Below are 23,706 nucleotides of genomic sequence, written 5' to 3' on the forward strand. Positions count from 1 at the left end.
TGGATAATTGAATTTGGAGATGCTGATATTGGTTTCAAAAAGTTTTTATTGGACACATGTAGACAGCTGTATGAGCAACAGATGCAAATAGAGGAGTAAGGACAAAGCATGCTGGAAGAGGTGAAGACTGAAAAAGAGGACTTGATCAGGGATTATTTTTAGTGGATGACACAAGAATTGGGTTTCTTTGATGGGTCATATGCAACAACATATCTCAACTATTTTGACATAGCGATGCAAAAGCGTGATGTGCTTGAGGTACAAAGTGTTGTCTATTTTCTCCAACTGGTGCAGCAAAATCTTAAGGACCGAATTGAGGGTATACAGCGAAGGCATGGTGCAACTTGGAAAGGGTTCAAGGATGCCTTGAAAGAAGAATTCTTTGAGTCTCACATTGTTGATACGCATGTGCATGATAGCAGTGATGGAGATGTCTTGCCTACTGTAGTTTCTGTTGATGTAGATGATACTGGGAGTTTATCCAGTGATACTTCTTTACAAGTGAATGACCATGTGCATGAGGCACATTCCTTACTTGAGGCTCTGGTTGATGAGCATTTGCAAGAAGATGTTACCCAGTGGAAGGCTTCTGATGAAGCTATAGTCGAGGTTGTCTATTCAAAGTTGGTGGTTGAATTGTTTGCTCTAGAAGTGAAAGTGAATGCAGCTTGTGATTCTATGACAGGTTTCCAAGAGACTACTGAAGATATAGAGATCCACAAGGAAGAGACAGAAGTGTTAGACCAAAGGACTATGCAAGAAACATGAGACTCTCTGGCTGCTTGTTTGCATGCAGATGACAAAGAGAATGTTCGCAACATTGAGGTATTTTATGAAGAGGCAAAGGAATCCACGTGTGGTTCATGTGAAACTCACTTGATTTCTAATGCAGATGATGACTTTGATACTCTTGATATGGATGAGGCTTCTGCTCAAGAGGTTCCACCATATTTGGAGCAGGGTAGTCAACAAGATGAGAAGGATGCACTAGATGATTGGACAAATGCATTGGAGGATGCACTGGTAAGGGATGATGAGGACGCACAAGAAATTATGAAAATTTTTATTGATGTGCAAGAGGCAGAATCATTGTTTGCTATTGAGCAGTCAGTTCTTGATGCTTTATGTGTTACAGGTAACACAGGAAAAGATGGTTTGGAAAAGGAAGTATCAAAGCCAGGGGATGCCGAGGAGAGTATGCTTCAAGGAACCATGCCTATGGCTCTTACGTAGTCAGAAGACCTTGCTAATGAATGCAGGATGCCATTTGATGCTTTGCCAGGAACTACAGTGGATACCTTATTTCTGGATGCTCATGATGCTATGGATGGCTTGGATATGGATGATGTTCTGAAGATCTTGGATGTGAAAAATCAAGAAGTAAAGTATCAACATGGGTTGCTTCCAAAGCAATGGATTCAAAAGGAGCAAGGGTATTGTTATGCCTATGAAGATGGGCACATTGTGAGTATGTTTATGGTATCTAGAGGGTTGACAAAAGCGAAGCTATGTGGCTTGAATACTTTGATAAAACCTTATGATCCAGGAGGGGCGAGTTTGGATGGTGAGATGTTCCTATGTTGGATGGAAGAGCATTGGATTTTTTATCCTAGAGGTGGTTTGTCTATGCGGCAGTTACTTTGGAAGATAATGTTGTGGCCCTTCGATGCACGAGGACTATTTTGTGGCGCATACCGGAGGATGCGCAGGTTCAGAGGGGGTGGATGTCCTGATGTTATGAGGACACGGTGTGAAAAAGTATGGAATGCATCATCATCCGACTTCTTTATTGATCTAGAGAGTCAATGTGAAGTGAGCCATTAGTACTAGTGTGAGTTGCATGGATTACCTGAAAATACTAGATTTTTGGATAATTTTAGTCTATTTTTTATATTATTTATTATAAAAATCCCAAAAATTTAGAAAAAGCTTCTAGATTAGGATGGCATGCAAAAAGCTAGTTGTTTTTTCAGCCAGTTAGGAGATTTTTCATAAGAAAGACAGATGGACAAAATCGTGCGCGTTGCGATCACTGAGAGCAGGCTGTAAACTGCAGATTGAACTGAAAGAATAAGGAGGAGTGATCTGGGAGATCCGTGAGCAGGTGCCCTACAGTTTTACCCCCCTTTGGAAGCCAACGAAGCCATCAGATTTGGGTTCCCGACAGCAGACAAGGAGCTGGTTTTTCTTATCCACGTTTTTGGTCTACGAAGGAGCTTCAGGAGAACTAATGCCTGGAGATTGCTTCTAAGTAGTGCAAAGATTCGAGATTCTTTCAATACATATTGATTCAATTCATTGTGATTTGTTTTTGTTGTGTTTACCACTTGTATATTCTCTTTCTTCTCTTCCATCTCCTATCTCTACTTCCTTCTGCTTCTGATCCCTGGTGGGTTCGACCTTTCGACAAAAACCCCTCCCAAGTTGGTGAACCCGACATGAAAGTCGGCGGAAGGTGGGTAGACATGGGTGACTTATCACGAGGCACAGTTCCAGCTGTGAGTTCTATGGCGGATTTGAAGCAGTTTATTGACATGTGTTCTTGGATAATTGAATTTGGAGATGTTGATATTGGTTTCAAAAAGTTTTTATTGGACACATGTAGACAGTTGTATGAGCAACAGATGCAGATAGAAGAGTAAGGACAAAGGATGCTGGAAGAGGTGAAGACTGAAAAAGAGGACTTGATCAAAGATTATTTTCAGTGGATGACACAAGAATTGGGTTTCTTTGATGGGTCATATGCAGCAACATGAAACATGAGACTCTCTGGCTGCTTGTTTGGATGTAGATGGTAGACATGGGTGACTTATCACGAGGCACAGTTGCAGCTGTGAGTTCTATGGCGGATTTGAAGCAGTTTATTGACATGTGTTCTTGGATAATTGAATTTGGAGATGCTGATATTGGTTTCAAAAAGTTTTTATTGGACACATGTAGACAGTTGTATGAGCAACAGATGCAGATAGAAGAGTAAGGACAAAGCATGCTGGAAGAGGTGAAGACTGAAAAAGAGGACTTGATCAGGGATTATTTTCAGTGGATGACACAAGAATTGGGTTTCTTTGATGGGTCATATGCAGCAACATATCTCAACTATTTTGACATAGCGATGCAAAGGCGCGATTTGCCTGAGGTACAAAGGGTTGTCTATTTTCTCCAACTGGTGCAGCAAAATCTTAAGGACCAAATTGAGGATATACAGCGAAGGCATGGTGCAACTTGGAAAGGGTTCAAGAATGCCTTGAAAGAAGAATTCTCTGAGTCTCACATTGTTGATACGCATGTGCATAATAGCAGTGATGGAGATGTCTTGCCTACTGTAGTTTATGTTGATGTAGATGGTACTGGGAGTTTATCCAGTGATACTTCTTTACAGGTGAATGACCATGTGCGTGAGGCACATTCCTTACTTGAGGCTCTGGTTGATGAGCGTTTGCAAGAAGATGTTACCCTGTGGAAGGCTTCTAATGAAGCTATAGTCGAGGTTGTCTATTCAAAGTTGGTGGTTGAATTGTTTGCTCTAGAAGTGAAAGTGAATGCAGCTTGTGATTCTATGACAGGTTTCCAAGAGACTACTGAAGATATAGAGATCCACAAGGAAGAGATAGAAGTGTTAGACCAAAGGACTATGCAAGAAACATAAGACTCTCTAGCTACTTGTTTGCATGCAGATGACAAAGAGCATGTTCGCAACATTGAGGTATTTTATGAAGAGGCAAAGGGATCCACGTGTGGTTCATGTGAGACTCACTTGATTTCTAATGCAGATGATGACTTTGGTACTCTTGCTATGGATGAGGCTTCTGCTCAAGAGGTTCCACAATATTTGGAGCAGGGTAGTCAACAAGATGAGAAGGATGCACTAGATGATTGGACAAATGCATTGGAGGATGCACTGGTAAGGGATGATGAGGACGCACAAGAAATTATGAAAACTTTTATTAATGTGCAAGAGGCAGAATCATTGTTTGCTATTGAGCAGTCAGTTCTTGATGCTTTATGTGTTACAGGTAACACAGGAAAAGATGGTTTGGAAAAGGAAGTATCAAAGCCAGGGGATGCCGAGGAGAGTATGCTTCAAGGAACCATGCCTATGGCTCTTACGTAGTCAGAAGACCTTGCTAATGAATGCAGGATGCCATTTGATGCTTTGCCAGGAACTACAGTGGATACCTTATTTCTGGATGCTCATGATGCTATGGATGTCTTGGATATGGATGATGTTCTGAAGATCTTGGATGTGAAAAATCAAGAAGTAAAGTATCAACATGGGTTGCTTCCAAAGCAATGGATTCAGAAGGAGCAAGGGTATTGTTATGCCTATGAAGATGGGCACATTGTGAGTATGTTTATGGTATCTAGAGGGTTGAGAAAAGCGAAGCTATGTGGCTTGAATACGTTGATAAAACCTTATGATCCAGGAGGGGCGAGTTTGGATGGTGAGATGTTCCTATGTTGGATGGAAGAGCATTGGATTTTTTATCCTAGAGGTGGTTTGTCTATGCGGCAGTTACTTTGGAAGATAATATTGTGGCCCTTCGATCCAAGAGGACTATTTTGTGGCGCATACCGGAGGATGCGCAGGTTTAGAGGGGGTGGATGTCCTGATGTTATGAGGACACGGTGTGAAAAAGTATGGAATGCATCATCATCCGACTTCTTTATTGATCTAGAGAGTCAATGTGAAGTGAGCCATTAGTACTAGTGTGAGTTGCATGGATTACCTGAAAATACTAGATTTTTGGATAATTTTAGTCTATTTTTTATATTATTTATTGTAAAAATCCCAAAAATTTAGAAAAAGCTTCTAGATTAGGATGGCATGCAAAAAGCTAGTTGTTTTTTCAGCCAGTTAGGAGATTTTTCATAAGAAAGACAGATGGACAAAATTGCGCGCGTTGCGATCACTGAGAGCAGGCTGTAAACTGCATATTGAACTAAAAGAATAAGAAGGAGTGATCTGGGAGATCCGTGAGCAGGTGCCCTATAGTTTTACCCCCCTTTGGAAGCCAACGAAGCCATCAGATTTGGGTTCCTGGCAGCAGAGAAGGAGCTGGTTTTTCAGATCCACGTTTTTGGTCTACGAAGGAGCTTCAGGAGAACTAATGCCTGGAGATTGCTTCTGAGTAGTGCAAAGATTCGAGATTCTTTCAATACATATTGATTCAATTCATTGTGATTTGTTTTTGTTGTGTTTACCACTTGTATATTCTCTTTCTTCTCTTCCATCTCCTATCTCTACTTCCTTCTACTTCTGATCCCTGGTGGGTTCGACCTTTCGACAAAAACCCTCCCACGTTGGTGAACCCGACGTGAAAGTCCGCGGAAGGGGGGTAGACATGGGTGAGTTATCATGAGGCACAGTTCCAGCTTTGAGTTCTATGGCGGATTTGAAGCAGTTTATTGACATGTGTTCTTGGATAATTGAATTTGGAGATGCTGATATTGGTTTCAAAAAGTTTTTATTGGACACATGTAGACAGTTGTATGAGCAACAGATGCAGATAGAAGAGTAAGGACAAAGGATGCTGGAAGAGGTGAAGACTGAAAAAGAGGACTTGATCAGGGATTATTTTCAGTGGATGACACAAGAATTGGGTTTCTTTGATGGGTCATATGCAGCAACATATCTCAACTATTTTGACATAGCGATGCAAAGGCGCGATGTGCCTGAGGTACAAAGGGTTGTCTATTTTCTCCAACTGGTGCAGCAAAATCTTAAGGACCGAATTGAGGATATACAGCGAAGGCATGGTGCAACTTGGAAAGGGTTCAAGGATGCCTTGAAAGAAGAATTCTCTGAGTCTCACATTGTTGATACGCATGTGCATGATAGCAGTGATGGAGATGTCTTGCCTACTGTAGTTTCTGTTGATGTAGATGATACTGGGAGTTTATCCAGTGATACTTCTTTACAGGTGAATGACCATGTGCGTGAGGCACATTCCTTACTTGAGGCTCTGGTTGATGAGTGTTTGAAAGAAGATATTACCCTGTGGAAGGCTTCTGATGAAGCTATAGTCGAGGTTGTCTATTCAAAGTTGGTGGTTGAATTGTTTGCTCCAGAAGTGAAAGTGAATGCAGCTTGTGATTCTACGACAGGTTTCCAAGAGAGTACTGAAGATATAGAGATCCACAAGGAAGAGACAGAAGTGTTAGACCAAAGGACTATGCAGGAAACATGAGACTCTCTGGCTGCTTGTTTGCATGCAGATGGTAGACATGGGTGACTTATCATGAGGCACAGTTGCAACTGTGAGTTCTATGGCGGATTTGAAGCAGTTTATTGACATGTGTTCTTGGATAATTGAATTTGGAGATGCTGATATTGGTTTCAAAAAGTTTTTATTGGACACATGTAGACAGTTGTATGAGCAACAGATGCAGATAGAAGAGTAAGGACAAAGCATGCTGGAAGAGGTGAAGACTGAAAAAGAGGACTTGATCAGGGATTATTTTCAGTGGATGACACAAGAATTGGGTTTCTTTGATGGGTCATATGCAGCAACATATCTCAACTATTTTGACATAGCGATGCAAAGGCGCGATTTGCCTGAGGTACAAAGGGTTGTCTATTTTCTCCAACTGGTGCAGCAAAATCTTAAGGACCAAATTGAGGATATACAGCGAAGGCATGGTGCAACTTGGAAAGGGTTCAAGAATGCCTTGAAAGAAGAATTCTCTGAGTCTCACATTGTTGATACGCATGTGCATGATAGCAGTGATGGAGATGTCTTGCCTATTGTAGTTTCTGTTGATGTAGATGGTACTGGGAGTTTATCCAGTGATACTTCTTTACAGGTGAATGACCATGTGCGTGAGGCACATTCCTTACTTGAGGCTCTGGTTGATGAGTGTTTGCAAGAAGATGTTGCCCTGTGGAAGGCTTCTGATGAAGCTATAGTCGAGGTTGTCTATTCAAAGTTGGTGGTTGAATTGTTTGCTCTAGAAGTGAAAGTGAATGCAGCTTGTGATTCTATGACAGGTTTCCAAGAGACTACTGAAGATATAGAGATCCACAAGGAAGAGATAGAAGTGTTAGACCAAAGGACTATGCAAGAAACATAAGACTCTCTAGCTACTTGTTTGCATGCAGATGACAAAGAGCATGTTCGCAACATTGAGGTATTTTATGAAGAGGCAAAGGGATCCACGTGTGGTTCATGTGAGACTCACTTGATTTCTAATGCAGATGATGACTTTGATACTCTTGCTATGGATGAGGCTTCTGCTCAAGAGGTTCCACAATATTTGGAGCAAGGTAGTCAACAAGATGAGAAGGATGCACTAGATGATTGGACAAATGCATTGGAGGATGCACTGGTAAGGGATGATGAGGACACACAAGAAATTATGAAAATTTTTATTGATGTGCAAGAGGCAGAATCATTGTTTGCTATTGAGCAGTCAGTTCTTGATGCTTTATGTGTTACAGGTAACACAGGAAAAGATGGTTTGGAAAAGGAAGTATCAAAGCCAGGGGATGCCGAGGAGAGTATGCTTCAAGGAACGATGCCTATGGCTCTTACGCAGTCAGAAGACCTTGCTAATGAATGCAGGATGCCATTTGATGCTTTGCCAGGAACTACAGCGGATACCTTATTTTTGGATGCTCATGATGCTATGGATGGCTTGGATATGGATGATGTTCTAAAGATCTTGGATGTGAAAAATCAAGAAGTAAAGTATCAACATGGGTTGCTTCCAAAGCAATGGATTCAGAAGGAGCAAGGGTATTGTTATGCCTATGAAGATGGGCACATTGTGAGTATGTTTATGGTATCTAGAGGGTTGACAAAAGCGAAGCTATGTGGCTTGAATACGTTGATAAAACCTTATGATCCAGGAGGGGCGAGTTTGGATGGTGAGATGTTCCTATGTTGGATGGAAGAGCATTGGATTTTTTATCCTAGAGGTGGTTTGTCTATGCTGCAGTTACTTTGGAAGATAATATTGTGGCCCTTCGATCCAAGAGGACTATTTTGTGGCGCATACTGGAGGATGCGCAGGTTCAGAGGGGGTGGATGTCCTGATGTTATGAGGACACGGTGTGAAAAAGTATGGAATGCATCATCATCCGACTTCTTTATTGATCTAGAGAGTCAATGTGAAGTGAGCCATTAGTACTAGTGTGAGTTGCATGGATTACCTGAAAATACTAGATTTTTGGATAATTTTAGTCTATTTTTTATATTATTTATTGTAAAAATCCCAAAAATTTAGAAAAAGCTTCTAGATTAGGATGGCATGCAAAAAGCTAGTTGTTTTTTCAGCCAGTTAGGAGATTTTTCATAAGAAAGACAGATGGAAGAAATCGTGTGCGTCGATATCGTCGAAAACAGCCTGAAAAGTGCAGATTGAACTGAAGGAAGAAGGAGTGACCTGGGAGATTCGTGACCAGGTGTCCTTGGGTTTTACCCCCCTTTAGAAGCCAACGGAGCCATCAAATTTGGGTTTCGGGCAGTAGAGAAGAAGCTGATTTTTCATATCCACGTTTTTGGTCTAGGAAGGAGCTTCAAGAGAACTAATGCCTAGAGATTGCTTTTGAGTAGTTCAAAGATTGCAGGTTCTTTCAACACATATCGATTCAATTCATTGTGATTTGTTTTTGTTGTGTTTACCACTTGTGTATTCTCTTTCTTCTCTTCCATCTCCTATCTCTACTTCCTTCTGCTTCTGATCCCCGGTGGATTCAACCTTTCGACAAAACCCTCTCCGACAACGTAGCAATGCTTTGGCGCCCATCATGGCCCTGCACTAGCTCTCCATTGACACTTCTAATTACTTGCCCTAAATCTATTCTCCCTTCTAGATGCAATTCTATTCCCAACAACTTGAGAAGTTATGGTAGTGTTTCTAGTAGCTGCGGTCTTTCCTTTGCTTGCAGGAGGGTTCATACAGAGCGTTTCTCTCTTATTCTCGTGTGGCTTGAGTAGCTCATTAAGAACTCTCTGGTTGTCCTCTCCAGGAAATTGATCTAACTTTGAGACAAGCTTCTTGCCCTTCTCTGGAGAAGAAGAGACAAGGTCCCCTATGCTGAAAGTAGTGACTATCTCCACGTCTGGTAAGATTAGGTGGATACGATGTGTTTCGTAGTCTAGAATGCATGTGGTTGTATGTTTGAAAGGTCTTCCAATAAATACTTCCTTTCCCATATCTCAATTTGGAAGCACATAAAACACTATGGGCTTGATGGGCTTGATAACTGCATTGGTTGGGAGGAGTTCATGTTATCGAATCTCAGTCCATACCTCATACTGCCTCAGCCTAAAAGCTCTGTGTGGTAGGCCTGCATGGCTAAGCATATTGCATACACGCTCCTGGATGGTTCTATTCATCCGCTCAGCCAAACCATTCTGGGGGGGGTGTAGGGGGTGGTCAACTGACGCTTAATACCCCTCTCATCACATAACTGCTCAAAAGCACGTGAGACATACTCACCCCCATTATCTGTCCTTAGGCATTTTAGCCATACCTAGACTGGTTCTCAACCAATGCAAGCCATCTCTGAAACACAGCCAAGACATCGGATTTCAGCTTAATGGGATAAGCCCAAACTTTTCGTGAAAAATCATCTATGAACATAACAAAATACTTTGCACCACCCATAGACTGACAAGGCATGGGCCCATAGACATCCAAATGTACCAATGCCAAGGGCTCACTCATGCGTGGCCTACCATACTTCTTATGCATAGACCTAGTCTGCGTGCCATAAAGACAATGCTCACATGAATCAAAACATGCATAATCAAAGGGCGGTAAGTACTGCAAACCAGAAAGCATTTTCATTCCCCAAACGGGCATGCCAAAGAGATACATGTGGGATAGAACCCACAGACAAAACATGATCAAGGGAAGAAGCTGATACAATCAAGGGGTAGAGACTGCCAGCCTTGGTACCTCTCACAATCACAAGTCTACCACGAGTGATCTTCCATGCAGAGTCTCCAAAACATACATGATATCCTGCGTCATGAAGCTGTCCAGCTGACATGAGGCTGCATGTCAAAGTAGGTACATGGCGTACATCCTGCATAACAAAACTCCTGCCAGAAGGAAACTGCAGCCTAACATCACCAATGCCCACAATATTAAGAAAGCTGTCATCACCCAAGCGCACAGAACCCGAAATAGTATGGTATGAATGAAACCACTCAGGGCAAGGTGTCACATGAAAGGACATATCTGAGTCCAAGAGCCAACACTGTGCATACATGGAGTGTATCTCTATCATCTGTGAAGCACTAGAAGAAGCTACTAGGATATAATCATCATCATCAACATTCTCAGGCTGCATAACATTGATCTCTTCAATTTTAACATTGGACTTTGCATGTACTATGCTGCGATCAGAAGACTTATCCTGCACTTTGTCTTTTCCCTTATCTTTGCGCCTTTCATTGTGCAATTCATGGCATTGTGGCCTAATATGGCCCTTTTTCCCACAATGGTGACAAGTAACATCTGCATTCCTGCCACGGGATTTGCTACGTGACTTCCCACGAGACTTGGACCAAGATTTCTGAGAATCCCATCCACGGCCACTACCACTGCCATGCTTTCCATATCCATCATTCCTGCCTCTAGCTGTCATAGCATGAGACACACGAGAGGCATCCAAATTCTTACGGTTAACCTCTTCCTGCAGAAGAGCACTCTCAATATCATATAATTTCAAGGTAGTAGTAGAGGCACATAATGCAGTGCGGAATACATCCCATGACTCATTAAGAGTACCAAGCAAGAAAAGAGGAGTGACATCCTCTACAAAAGTGATGTCCTACAAATTCAAGTTCTTGAGTATAGCATGGAACTGGCTCAAGTGAGCAGACATAGTCACATTCTCCTTCATGCGCAGGTCCATAAGCTGCTTCAGCCAATACATCTGACTCGCTGGACTTTTCTTGTCATAGAAATTTTTTATCTTTTCCCGCAACTGCCATGTACTTTGTTCTTCCTCAAAGACATTATAGCGAACCTGTTCTGTGATAGACAATACAATAGTGGACTTGCATAACTCATCAAGCTCAAGCCATTCCTCATCTGGCATAGTTGCAGGCGGATGGCCGCTTAACCTCAAAGGTTTGATCTGTGATTTCTGCATCAACACTTGCCAAATCTGGCTCTTCCAATAAGAGTAATTTGTACCATCAAGCTTAGTAATGTTGAAAATAGCATAATCAATGGAGGAACTCGCCATAATGCAAGCTGGAAGACTGTAGACAGTTCAAAACTGCTTGCTATTTATTGCAGAAAATGACAAAAAAAATCACCAAAATCGAGGAAAAATGGCAAAGAAAGTGGAGCCAAAGCTGTTGCCCGCCAAGTACTAGTGAAGGTACATCATTTCAGAGTGTTTCAGCATGAAAAATCCATGTCAGTCCATACATATATGCTTGATGTAATAAATTTCAGATTTCAATAAAAGAGAGCTAACAATGCCAAAATCGGATCCCAAGGCAATTAGATACTGCCAAGACCAAAGCCGGCATCATGCGGGCATAGCATAAGCATATGACAGTCAATAAGCATGAATCCAACACCCAAGTATGTCATACAAACATTTGCCAGTGAGTAGGCACACCCCCCAGGCAACGGGGCAAAGTGTTCCTACCACTACCAAAACTTGACACAAGTAGGTGTCAGTTCACAAAGATACGGATCCAAAACTGAGACTTAGCTCATAAGCATACAATGAACCAAGACATATGATGTATCATCCCAAAAGGTAAGAAGTCCCAAAGTCTCAAGTGTCTATAATTGCTCAATAGCATGTAACGGCTCAATGCATAAAAATACCACCTGTTCAATGTCTAATAAGCATTCAAGAATGCTCCCATTGGCACAAAAGCCGTATGTACGAGCTCAAGAGCTCAAGCCAAGGCAAGACACAGTGCCAATGACATAAGTCCAAGACAATACATCAATAGTGCATCCCGAACATGTAAGCAGTAGAGCATCTGTATGTAGCATCCATAAGCATGTCAAGACTGGTCAGACTAAGCAACATACATGCCATACATACATCCAAGACGGAGCATCCAAATGCTTTGCAAAGTGAGCTCAAGCTCAACCAATGATCCCGAATCAAAACCAAGCTCTATGTCGAGCCCCAAGTGTCAATACATCACCATATATGTCCGAAACATAGCCCGAAAAGCATAGGCATAAGTATACATGAGTAAAATGACTTCAGCCCAACTATGTATAGTAGTGATTTACTATTCAAAACTAAGAATTTTAGCACCAAAATCATCTCCAAACGGTTTCCAAACAATAGGCATACATTCCCCTAACATCCGAACATCCAAACAGGACCAACCGGGCATCAAATGACAATGCCAAACAAGGTGTAGCATCAAATGTCAGTGTAACACTGTCATAAACTACCTATGGACTGTTATGACAGTCCCAAAACTGTGTTAAATTAGTCCAAATGCTATGCCAACACATCAACCATCAAAATCAAGCATCAAAGCATGTTCATATGCCTGAAATGGAGCCTTTCCAAGTGCCAATGGAGGGGGAGAATTGCTATTGTGACTGTCAATGCTAAAGACACATATGGGAGGGCTGCGTGATTCCGCAACTGTAAATGCCGGTCCTGGGGCTGCAAAAAATGGTGGCCAAGCTTCGGAGGGGTCCGGTTAAAGCCAAGGAAGGCTCACTGTGAGACCTAAGAACTGAAGTAAACCTTGAAGAAAATGATCAAATACCTCTAATGTAATGCCCTGAAGGTGCCCAACAATGTCGGGAAGGTGCTCGGGAAGCCGAGGATTGATGGGAGCTCGAAGGAGTCGGATATGGCTGTCGGGAAGGAGACCCAATGCAAGTAGGGAGTCGATGGGATGCTGAGAATACCATGAACCAAGCTCAAGAGTCGGAAAGCAAAGCTCTGATACCAGTTGAAAGGGAGCAACGGATTGAAGGTTGGACTCAAGAGCTATGGCGGGAGAGCAATAGCAAGAAAGGGAGAGACTAGAAATGGGAATTCCAACAGTCACAATGTGTGACCAGGCCTTCATTTATTCAAACTGTCACTAAAAGAATAAAGAATAAAGTGACGGTGACGGGCACTCGTCACCTGCAGTGTGCAATGGCGGTGACTGTCAGTGTAGTAATACACAGGCGGCTAGGCAAAGGCGCCTTTACCCCCAACAAAAGGAAGATGAAGACATGGCTCAAGCAATATGCATGTTAGTAGAGCAGCCCTCTAGGCAGGAGGAGTTGGCTGCCATGAGCCCACGAGGAGAAGAAGGCCCAGGCACTAGTGCCCAAAGTGCCAGCAACCGTAACACCACCAATAATAGAAGGCAAGGGCAAGAGCCCGTTATATCCAATCCCAATTTTTCTTGTGTCTACTACCCCAACTACCACACCCATCCAAGGCACCTCAACCACAATGGATGGGAGAAATCTCATGGCATGGGTGCAATTCCTGGTAAATAAGGCACAAAAGGTAGCTCCAAATTCAAGTGGAGGAGCCTTGGCAACTAGAACAAAGAGACCGGTAGCTACAGATGCCGAGTCAAGACAAGACCCAAAGAAGAAAAAAACAGAGGCATCCACAACATCCATTCTTACAGTAGTGTCGCCATCCGCAGGCTATGATGAGTATGTTAAAGAGATCCTTTCATAGCTAGAGAGGGCTAAGGAAGAAAAGAAAATAGCAGTGACCGAGTTGGAAGTGAAAAGAGAAACATTAACAACCTTTCAGGTAGAGAGGACTCACCAAGTGGCCAATTATCAAAAAGAAATACGAGAGCTCAAGGCCAAAGAAAGAGACGAAGACATGTGGTAAGAAAGGCTCGTAGCAAAAGTACAAGAGCTAATTGGATTACAAAGGCAGTATAAGCTACTCATCATGCAACACAAGGACCTGACAAGGGGGCAGATGAGAACGGTTCAAGAAGCCATGGATCAGCTCACAGCAAAAGAAATAGAGAGAGCTCTGGTGTAGGAGAAGAGCATCAAAGAGAGGTGGAGGAAATGAGGTACAGACTACTAATGGAGATAGAGAAGCAAGAAAGACCAGAAAGAGAGATTGAGTACTTGGAGGAGGAGAAGGAAAAGGTGATCCGAAAGTGGAGAGAACAAGAGCCAATGATAACGGCCTTGGACCAAAGACAAAGTGAGAGCCTAGAGGAGATGAAACAAAAGGGTAAAACATGGGTGACCTAGAGTGAAGGAAGAGTAAAAGACCTAGCAAGCCGTCTAGCCCATGTAGAAGGTGACAGAGTGTCAGGGGAAAGCAGGGAGCAAAGGTTGCAAACACGAGATTGGAAGCCCAACAACATGCCTTCCTCAGTACCATCTTGGATGTCACATAGTCAGAAGAGGAGGAGGCCATTGAAACTCTAAAGAGGAAGTTGGAGATCGCTCGCAGAGCCATAAGGCATGGACTATGTGTCCAACCACAAGGAGCAGACCAACCTGAGCCAACAGGAGCAACAAGAATATTTGTTAAGGACAAGGCTAATACTTCAAGAGGTGGAGCTATTAGGCTTTAAGGAGGAACAAGGACCACAAGAGTCAATGAGAGAGGAAGAGTAGCATGTACTGCCACCAGAAGAGGGACAAGATTTTGAACTAAGGCAACAAGATGATGAAAAAGTCCCCCAACCACCCTCTCCAAGATCGAAAGCCAAGTATAGGAAGTGCAACCTGAGGATGCAATGGCTGAAAGAAAAGAGGAGGCCATGAAAAGAAGGAAAAGGCTATGGAACAAGCACAATGAAGACTAAGGGCACAACCCGTAGCAACCCTAGAAGCCCCCATTGCGTAGAGAGAAGAATGCTTTCCAATCAATTGGAACCTAGAACTCACAGTATGGGAGTAGTGGGAGAACAAGAGCAAGCTCTTTGAATTCACCTTCTAATACCCACCCACACTAAGTAGGGTATTATCCCCTAAAGTGGTGGAGGATGTGATCAACATGGGCAGAAGGCTAGCATAGAAAGAGAAACACATCCAACACTGTGGGGGACAAAGGCACATGTCTATTGGGAAGACAAGGTCATGGAGGTTCCCAGAACTATCAAAGGATACAAATCATAGATGAAATGGAAGCAAAGAATCTGGGATGGGAACGTAGACACATGGATGTCATTTTGTAGCACCATACCCTATGAAAGAAACAACCCAGTGTACATGCCATATCCAAGAAAGGTAGGGGTGGACTTTAACCCCAACATCCATCGTCACTACTACTTCCCTAAAATCTACAACATAAATGCTATTAAACCACTGAAGGTAGCTCTTGTATTCTCTAAAAATGACTTAGGACCATCAATCTCCCACTTCCTTAGCAAATTCTCCTCTTGCCCTGATCGTGCCTTTACCACAACTTGTAACTACCTTAGGTTACTTAGGGCTTTGCTTAAGCAACCACCTACCTCTCACGAATACTACCTGCCACCCCTATTTTTTAATCTAAATGTCAGATAGATAGATTTGCCATAGCTAGGTTAATGATGTGAGTCGTCCTCTTCCCATCCTTTGCATGGCTTACTAGAGCACATGAATGACAGCCAATTCACTAGGTGTAGTCATCCATTTTTGTCAACAACTCCTTTGAATGTACGCATGAACCTAAAAGGCTATATGGAAAGTAGGAACTTCCTTAGTAAATCGCTTAAGCCCCCAGCCTCCTCCTCTCATGACCCAGAATGTAAGGATTAGCTCCTCGCACACATGAGAGAGAGAGAGAGAGAGAGAGAGAGAGAGAGAGAGAGAGAGAGAGAGAGAGAGAGAGAGAGAGAGAGAGAGAGAGAGAGAGAGAGAGAGAGAGAGAGAGAGAGAGAAGAATATCAAAAAAAGAGAACAAGAAAAAAAAGAAAAGAACAAGGCAACATGAAAAAGAAAAAGAGAAAGAAAAGAGGAAAAATAAAGACAAAAGCAAGATGGGAAAAGAAGATCTCACTTGATGAAGTACCACAATCACTGCACCAAGGGGTCCTTAAGTTAGGCACGTCGAGTGGCCTTGGTCAATTGGCTCTGTGTCTAACCCCTTAGCCCCTTTTGTTCCCCACTTCATGCTTAGGGCACATCAAGGGGGCAAGACATACCTAGGGAGGTCGCACTCACCTATGGTTATACATGTCTCCCTAAGCTACACTCACTGCACCTCCCCTACACATGAACTAGGTTCTCAAGTGTGGGACAACACCCCAGGCTTTGCTTGTAGTTCACGACCCTGCTCCCAATTCCACTAGCATGGACACAATGCACCACATAATAAGGTATGCACACCCCCCCAGGCAGTGCACTTTTCTTTTCCTTTTCAAGTAATGCGAATGCATCCAACCACTGACCTCAAAGGCCCTTGTCAACCACTTAATATACCCTCGGTCTCCAAAGTCTCAACCGTTCTAACATGCTTCTCTTCCATGTCAAATCCTTGCAAAAGTCCCATCATCAACCACATGAAAACCCTTCAATCACCGAGCTCTCACCAACAAAGACCCACAAGTGCCATGGGATTGGCACTTGACTAGGAGGGGGGTAATGTTAACCCCAATGCAAGACAAGGAAAAAGAAAGCAAAAAAAAAAATCCAAGAAAATTAAAAAATGCAGACCCAACAAAGGAAACAAGAGAAGAAAAGGTAAAAGGTGCAAAGGCAACCTCAAAGAAGGCAAAGGGGAAAGGCGCATTTTAAAATGCAAAGGCACCCTCAAATTTTGTAAAAGAGTGTCAGGCTCCCTCTTCCTGTGCAAATTGTAAAGAGTAGACGTGCATAGGTGAAGGGATAATGTAAATAGAAGGGAATAGAAAAAGAGGACCTTGGCAAGATGCTTGGTCATGTAAAAAGGGGATGGGTGCCCAAAGGGATAAGGGCATGTATTGTGAAAAGCACACAAGAGAGTTTAATGGATACAATGAGTGGTATCCTTATCCTTTGTTATATTTAGTTATATATGACTACATAATGTTATTTTTAGTCATATATAATTACACAATGTATACTTATACAAGGGATGTCCCTCTGACTATTGGGGCCATTGGCCTTTACCCCAACATAAATGTGAGAATTAGCTCAAGAGAGCATGAGTTTGAGAGTGTACATGTCAAATATCTAGTAAAGAGATATTCTAGACTTTAGTACTTTAGCATGAGGATCCTAGAATTGCAAGGTCTTGGGTCAAGAAGTTGCCACAATTAGTCAAATATTCTAGAAAGAATGTCTAAAGTCTACTCAAGTGTCTTGTCTCCAAAGAAGTAATTTTACTATGGACTTAGTGCTTAAATCTACCCTTGAGATATTCATAAGTTTCATCTTGAGGGCCATGATATAAGGTCTTCTTGCAAACTTTTAATGTTTCCCAAGCCTTAGAGCACATTGTCGCTATATGATAGGGTTCAAGCCTAGTATCAAGAGTGCCTAAGGATAGATGCCTTCTATAACTATGCAATCAAATATGGTCTTCAAGGGTCACCTTTGCGTTGTAGAGGTATTCACAAAATTTACCTCCAGGGTTAAGGTATTAGCTAGAATGAGAAACTCCCCATGCTTGATAAGCCTAATGTCTATTCCAATGCTTTAAGTAGTTTTTTGAAAAATTGATACTTTTTGAAGATTTACTCACAAATATGTGAATATATAACGTAAGTTCAATGGAAAGGAATTCAAAAGTCCCTTTTAAAGACAAATTTTACATACAAAGGGATATCATTTAATAGGGATATTCAATGGTGGAGTGAAAAAAGAATATGCTTTAGTCATGAAAAATCCATATATAAGAGGTTTTTAAATTAGGTCTTCAATGCATGTGATAGCAAGGGCTTCCATATACTAAACCCCCTAAGTGATACTCCATATCAACAACACAAGAAATTCAATACTTCTAGGATTTTTTAGCAACCCCCAATGTATTTTCACCTCAAGGAGCAAGTATTTATTGTTCTCTTTTAAAATGATACTCTAATGCCATTGCAAACTCACTCTACCTCAAGTAATATCATACACAATGTGAGTCAAGCCAAGATAAGCAAAATGATACAAGGTGCAAGGAGCTAGGGCTACAAATCATATGCATAAGGATCCTTTGGTTTTACCCCGAGGAATAGGGAATTAAAACTTTTCAAAGTATATTTATTCTCATGATGTTACTCTTAGATCATTAGAAATTTGAGTTGCCAATGAATGGAGTATGGCATGTTGAGTGAATTGGCATAGTCAAATTTGGGTAAGAATGCAACAAGCTCATTTGAGCACAAGTAGGGATACCCCTCAAGGAATTAATGTCTTGAGGGATATTAAATCAATAGGTATTCTAAAATGTTAAATAATGTATCCAATCAATGCACAAAGAGGCTAATTATCATGTAAATGATCTATCCATGATGAGTAGCCAATATGTTAAGAAAGAGAATGAGCACTTGCGGTCTCTGCACAAATGGGATCGGTCTTTGCATATTAAGGGATGTGAAATGGCACCACCTAGCCAAATTGAAAGTGGACTAGGGCACTTTTACACGCATGACTAGAGAGATGATGATATAAAAGAGAAAGAGAGGAGAAGGCTTGGTACAATATGAAGTAAATTATTAAAAATGCTAATAGTTAGGGTTACCACTAATGCATCCCAACCCAAAATGGTGGGGGGACAATCACACATAAGTGGAGGAATAATGGTGGTGATGATGTAGGAAGAGAAAGAGGAAGAAGGGGTGGAGAAGATGATGATTAGGGGTTTGGGATAGTGGAATGGGAAGAAAGGAGATAATGGAGAGATGGAGAATGAGGGAGGATGAGGACAAGAGTAGGAGAGGGTGATGAAGTTGGAAGATGGATGGGGGAGAGGGAGAGGGAGAGGGAGAGGGTGTGCGTAATGAAGTGGGGAAGAAGAGTGGTGGAGTGGAGAAGAATGGGGGAGTAATCTCAAAGTAATGTAGAAGAAAAATATAATAGAGGTAGTAATGGTGGTAGAGTGGAGTATGTGTGTTCTTCCCTTGAAAACTCAAAGGGGTCTCTTTTTATAGGCACTTGGCTAGATTATACTATCTGCTAACCCTAATTAATCAAACATAATCTTGATTTATTAGAGCCCCAAATTGGATGATGCACTAGGTGATGTAAAGTAGTGCACAATACATTTTGTTGTCTTGTGTACATGAGTCTTCATAGTCAAGCTTCCCAAAATAATAATAAAAAAGAAGGTAAACTACAAAGGTTGCAAAATGTGAGGGAGAGATGTGCATGTGCATTACTAATATAATGTGATGCTTTATAATATGGGATGGATAGTTTTACAAGGTTTTGAGTAGAGAGAATGTGAAAAGATATTATACATCTTACAATATGTTCCATCCTCCAAAAGGAGATGAAGCTTGATTTGAAGAGAGATTCATGAAGGAAAAGGCTTTGAATAATAATTGAGAAGAGTCTCAAATCTCCATTGTTGTAGATGTGGCCTTTGTTACAATCGTGCACCGATATATTATTACATTTTCTTCTTTTGGTGGCTAAATATTTTTCCATGCATGCACCCTTTTATGAAACTCCAAATATTAAAAGGGAGAATATCATAGTTAATAGGCTAGGGAAGGTGCAATGCATGAAATGAGAAAAATATAAGAGAGAAGAAAAAGGGAAATTGATATATGCACCACATGGGAGAGTTATTGGAGTATTTCTTAAAATACTCAAAAGCATGTGTGTCCAAGCTCTCTCAACAACTTTGAATTTGTATAGAAAGTGCCTTCATATCCCCTTGTCATCATGTTGACTTTTTTGTATGCTTGGGATCATTTCTTTAAATGTGAGGAGACTCTTATGCACCACTCTAACGTTTTTTACTATCATGTGGCTCACTTTCGAATCCATTCAACCCCAATGCTATAATTATTGTAGATAAATATTTTCAAAGATCATTACTTTTGAAAATGAATTACATAAGAAAAAAATAGATCGCTCTTATTTGGTAGAAATATGCAAGCCTTTATAAATATTGGTTCCTATATAAGGGTTAAACTACATACCAAAGCTATGTGCACCTTGTGTGTTTCTAAAAGGAGGTTCACAAATAAAAGGTTGTGAAATGCACCCATCAATGTCTAAGCTTGTCAATGACTCCAATCGTGAATATGGTATTCTTGTTACCGCTCCAAACTCATGGCTTCCAAGTGTAGATTGATTCAAGGGATTAAACTATTCAAAATTTTAGATGATCATGTCACAACTCAAGGGGATGGCCTATTGGGTGAACTAGCATCACTCAAATGGGGTGAAACGAATCAATAAGCACCAAGCATTCCTCAAAGTAGAAGGACCTTGAGAGAAGTTCAAGCACATCCTCCAAGTGTAGGTAATGTATGGAGCTATCCAATGTGTGCCTAGTTATGCAATATCAATATGCAAAAATAAGCCCCTATTAAGGGATTTTAGACTTGCGCATATTTTCAAGCCACAACTAAAAGTGACCGAGTTTAGAGAAATAGATTCTAGTTTTATAACTTCCAAACATGCTACGGCATGCTCAAATAACCCATGTTATGAAAATTCTAATATCATCACATTCCACAAGACTATGTCTTGTACTAGTGACTTGTTAAAAAGCTATTGTGCTTCCACAAGCGAGGCATATCTAGCATACATATCCACCACAATATTGTTAACATAATGATGCCTCTCAAATCCCTTTTCCACACATTTATTGTGTGTTTTTCTTACCCTATTTATATCTTGCAAGTAACCGCAAGCATTCAAAATGGAAACGTATGAAACTTCATCAAAAAGCATGCCTTCCAATTGCATCTGTTCTAAGCAAAGAAGTGCTTCTTCACATAGCCCGTGTTCATTGTATCTTATCATGATCAAAATTATATTCCAAGAAATGACAACTCAAACTTCTCTTGCTTTTCCTAGATAGCCACACTTGGCATATATACATACTAAAGTGTTGCAACCATGAGCTCATTTTCATGATCCTCCAATGCAATCCCATGTATGCAACTCTCGACCCTTATCTATAGTTCCCAAGTTTCCACAGGATTTTAAGCTGCATACATAAGTCATGATGTTTGGAGAAAGGCCCTCTAATTCTCTCAAGATTCAAGCTATTCGAACATGCTTATGCTTCAAGAAGCACACCACATTTGCAGTACATGTCTTTTAATGAGATGTCCACCACATAAAGCTCACTATCAAGTCCTTTGTTGGCTACTTCAACATGTATTTCTTGGCCTATTTTTATATTGCCTAAGGCGCCACAGGCTCTTAAACAGAGAACAAATGTACTTCATTTGCATATAGACCTTCGACTTGCATTTGTTTGAAGAGGCTTAAAACTTGTTTGCTGCTTGCATATTCAGTGTAGCCTATAATCAATGCAATCCATGACACGGTATTTCAAATTCACATAGTCTCAAACACTTTTTCAGACTCTACAAGCATGCTAGTACACTTGTTATACATATCTACCATTGTACTGCCTACATATATATTAGTGTCAAATCCCCTTTCAATTATTTTAGCATGTAATGGTTCACATGGCTTTGAACCTCCAATAGTACTGGAAGGATGCAAGCTGCAAAGGAGTGTGATAAAATCTCTAGATACACCTTCAAGAGACATCTGTCTAAAATAGCTCAATACATCATTATCCAACCTATACTCAGCATTTCTTGCAATCATGTTTGTGCAAATATTTTAGTCCTTCCACTAGTTTAGGAAGATCAAATGCAACTTTGCACTGCATTATAACATGTACATAAAGCAACATAGAAAACTTCACGATTTTGACAGGATGAGCATCAACCTACTTTTCATTAGTAAGTTGTGAAATTTGCTAACCCAACATGTGGTAGAAATAATTTGACCACCACCTCTATGAATAGCATCAACATGCAACAACATTATAGATTTCAAAAGCTATACCCCTCATGTTTTCTTCTACAAGAGAATCCTCCTTTCTAGCCCTCTAAAATGCTACAATCACAAAATCTTTGATCTGATTCAGAAAGTTGACTTCCTTATATATGTCAAAAACCATGTTAGGTCCTATGGTTTTAGGTCCAAAGCATCATATCTTCTTTGCCAAATCTTTGTCCTTAGCAAACTCCTCAATTGATATCTTGCTACGAACTTTGGTGTTATCCTCTCTTCATCTCTAGCCTTAGGCAAACTCTCTTCTAAATGTCTTGCTTCAAAATAAAGACTAGTATGTGTTTATTTGGAGACTTTCTCATTAGAATATGATTGGACTTTTGCAAAAGAGTTTCTCTAAAAGAAAGTACATGATCAAAAACAACAATTTCAACACCACCCATCATATCCTCTTGCAAGTCTTTCAAACATATTTCCAAGTGCACTTCCTCGGCCTCGACAACGATATGTTCACTAAACTCTTCAAGGTTACAAACAACCATGGTATCAGACTTGGTCAAATGTTTTAGCCTTTCCACCAATTTTAGAAGATCAAAAGTAAGCTTACACTGCACTACAACACGTGCAAGAGGCAACACAAAAACTTCATGGCTATGATAGGAGCATCAACTTGCTTTTTATTAGTAAGTTGTGAAATTCTCTCTCTCTCTCTCTCTCTCTCTCTCTCTCTCTCTCTCTCTCTCTCTCAAGGTATGTAAAATTTGCACATAAACTTTGAAAATGTATTCACTAACATATTTCAAAAATCAATTTACTTCAAACAATTAATTTTAGAACCTCTACTAGATATGTTCTATGTTGTTAGAAATTCTAACATTCAGATCAAATTTGAAACACTATTCGTCAACATATTTCCAACAACTTATTTATATCAAATATTGCTCATTTTAGAAAATATGTTAAGTATGATATATGTTGCTACATATTTTAAGGTCAAGACCACGAAAAAGAATAGAATAAGTTAATGGCATATGCAACTCACATATTTTCTATCTTTTGATTATTATTTATTCAGCATTATATTTTTGATATATTGATTAATAAGATCGAAAAAATATACAATTACATGTAATCCGTTCTTATAGCAGATTTCTATTTTTTTGATTATCACTCATCTATATTAAAGATAGTATAATCACATAGTGTTGTTTCGTTTTTGACACATTGACTAACAATATTAAACAAAATAGAGTTACATGTAAACAATTTTTTAAAAGAATTCCATATTTATTCAACCATTTACATATCTCAAAAATAGTATTCAATCAATAAACCATGATTTAAAGTTAATACGTTCATCTATATGCTGAAGCTTGTTCTTAAAAAATTTTAAGATATGATTTGATAACAAGTTATCTTTTGCTAACATCATAATACTAACTTTTTTAATCATTGTTCAATTTTTCTTTTGTTTTTAATACATTAATCAAAATAATCTAAAAGTATGCTTCTAATCTTTTGCTTGAACATCTAAATCTTTTTTACGTGTTCACTGGTTGTTATAAATAAAGTACAAAATCCTTTTCTATGATACAATCTCCAAAGCACGAGAGTTGATATTGTTCTTGCATGTCAAGAATGATTTTTCAACTCTCTTAATTATACTTGTCATTGATTAAAGACAACATACATTAGCCAAAAAGTTAATGCATATGTTATCTTGAATTTAACGCAAGAAAAGCCTTCTTCAAATATGTATTTGTTATTAAACATACAATGCAATCATGCTCAAAACAAGTGAATTGTTGGTCAGTACCATTGGCAATATTATCATGATTTGAGCATAATTTTGACATTGTATTTGGTTCAAGA

The 23,706-nt window shown here is 40.3% G+C and overlaps 1 pseudogene; it reads right to left on the minus strand.

Annotated features, from left to right (window-relative positions):
- Positions 1-21,622: 21,622 nt before the first annotated feature.
- LOC148022949 (elongation factor 2 pseudogene) lies at positions 21,623-22,460 on the minus strand (annotated as a pseudogene).
- Between the last annotated feature and the right edge of the window lie 1,246 nt (positions 22,461-23,706).

This window comes from Lygodium microphyllum, chromosome 16 (genome assembly GCF_053477565.2).
Source record: "Lygodium microphyllum isolate KBCC chromosome 16, Lygodium_microphyllum_v1.1.10, whole genome shotgun sequence".
In the NCBI taxonomy this organism is placed as follows: Eukaryota; Viridiplantae; Streptophyta; class Polypodiopsida; order Schizaeales; family Lygodiaceae; genus Lygodium; species Lygodium microphyllum.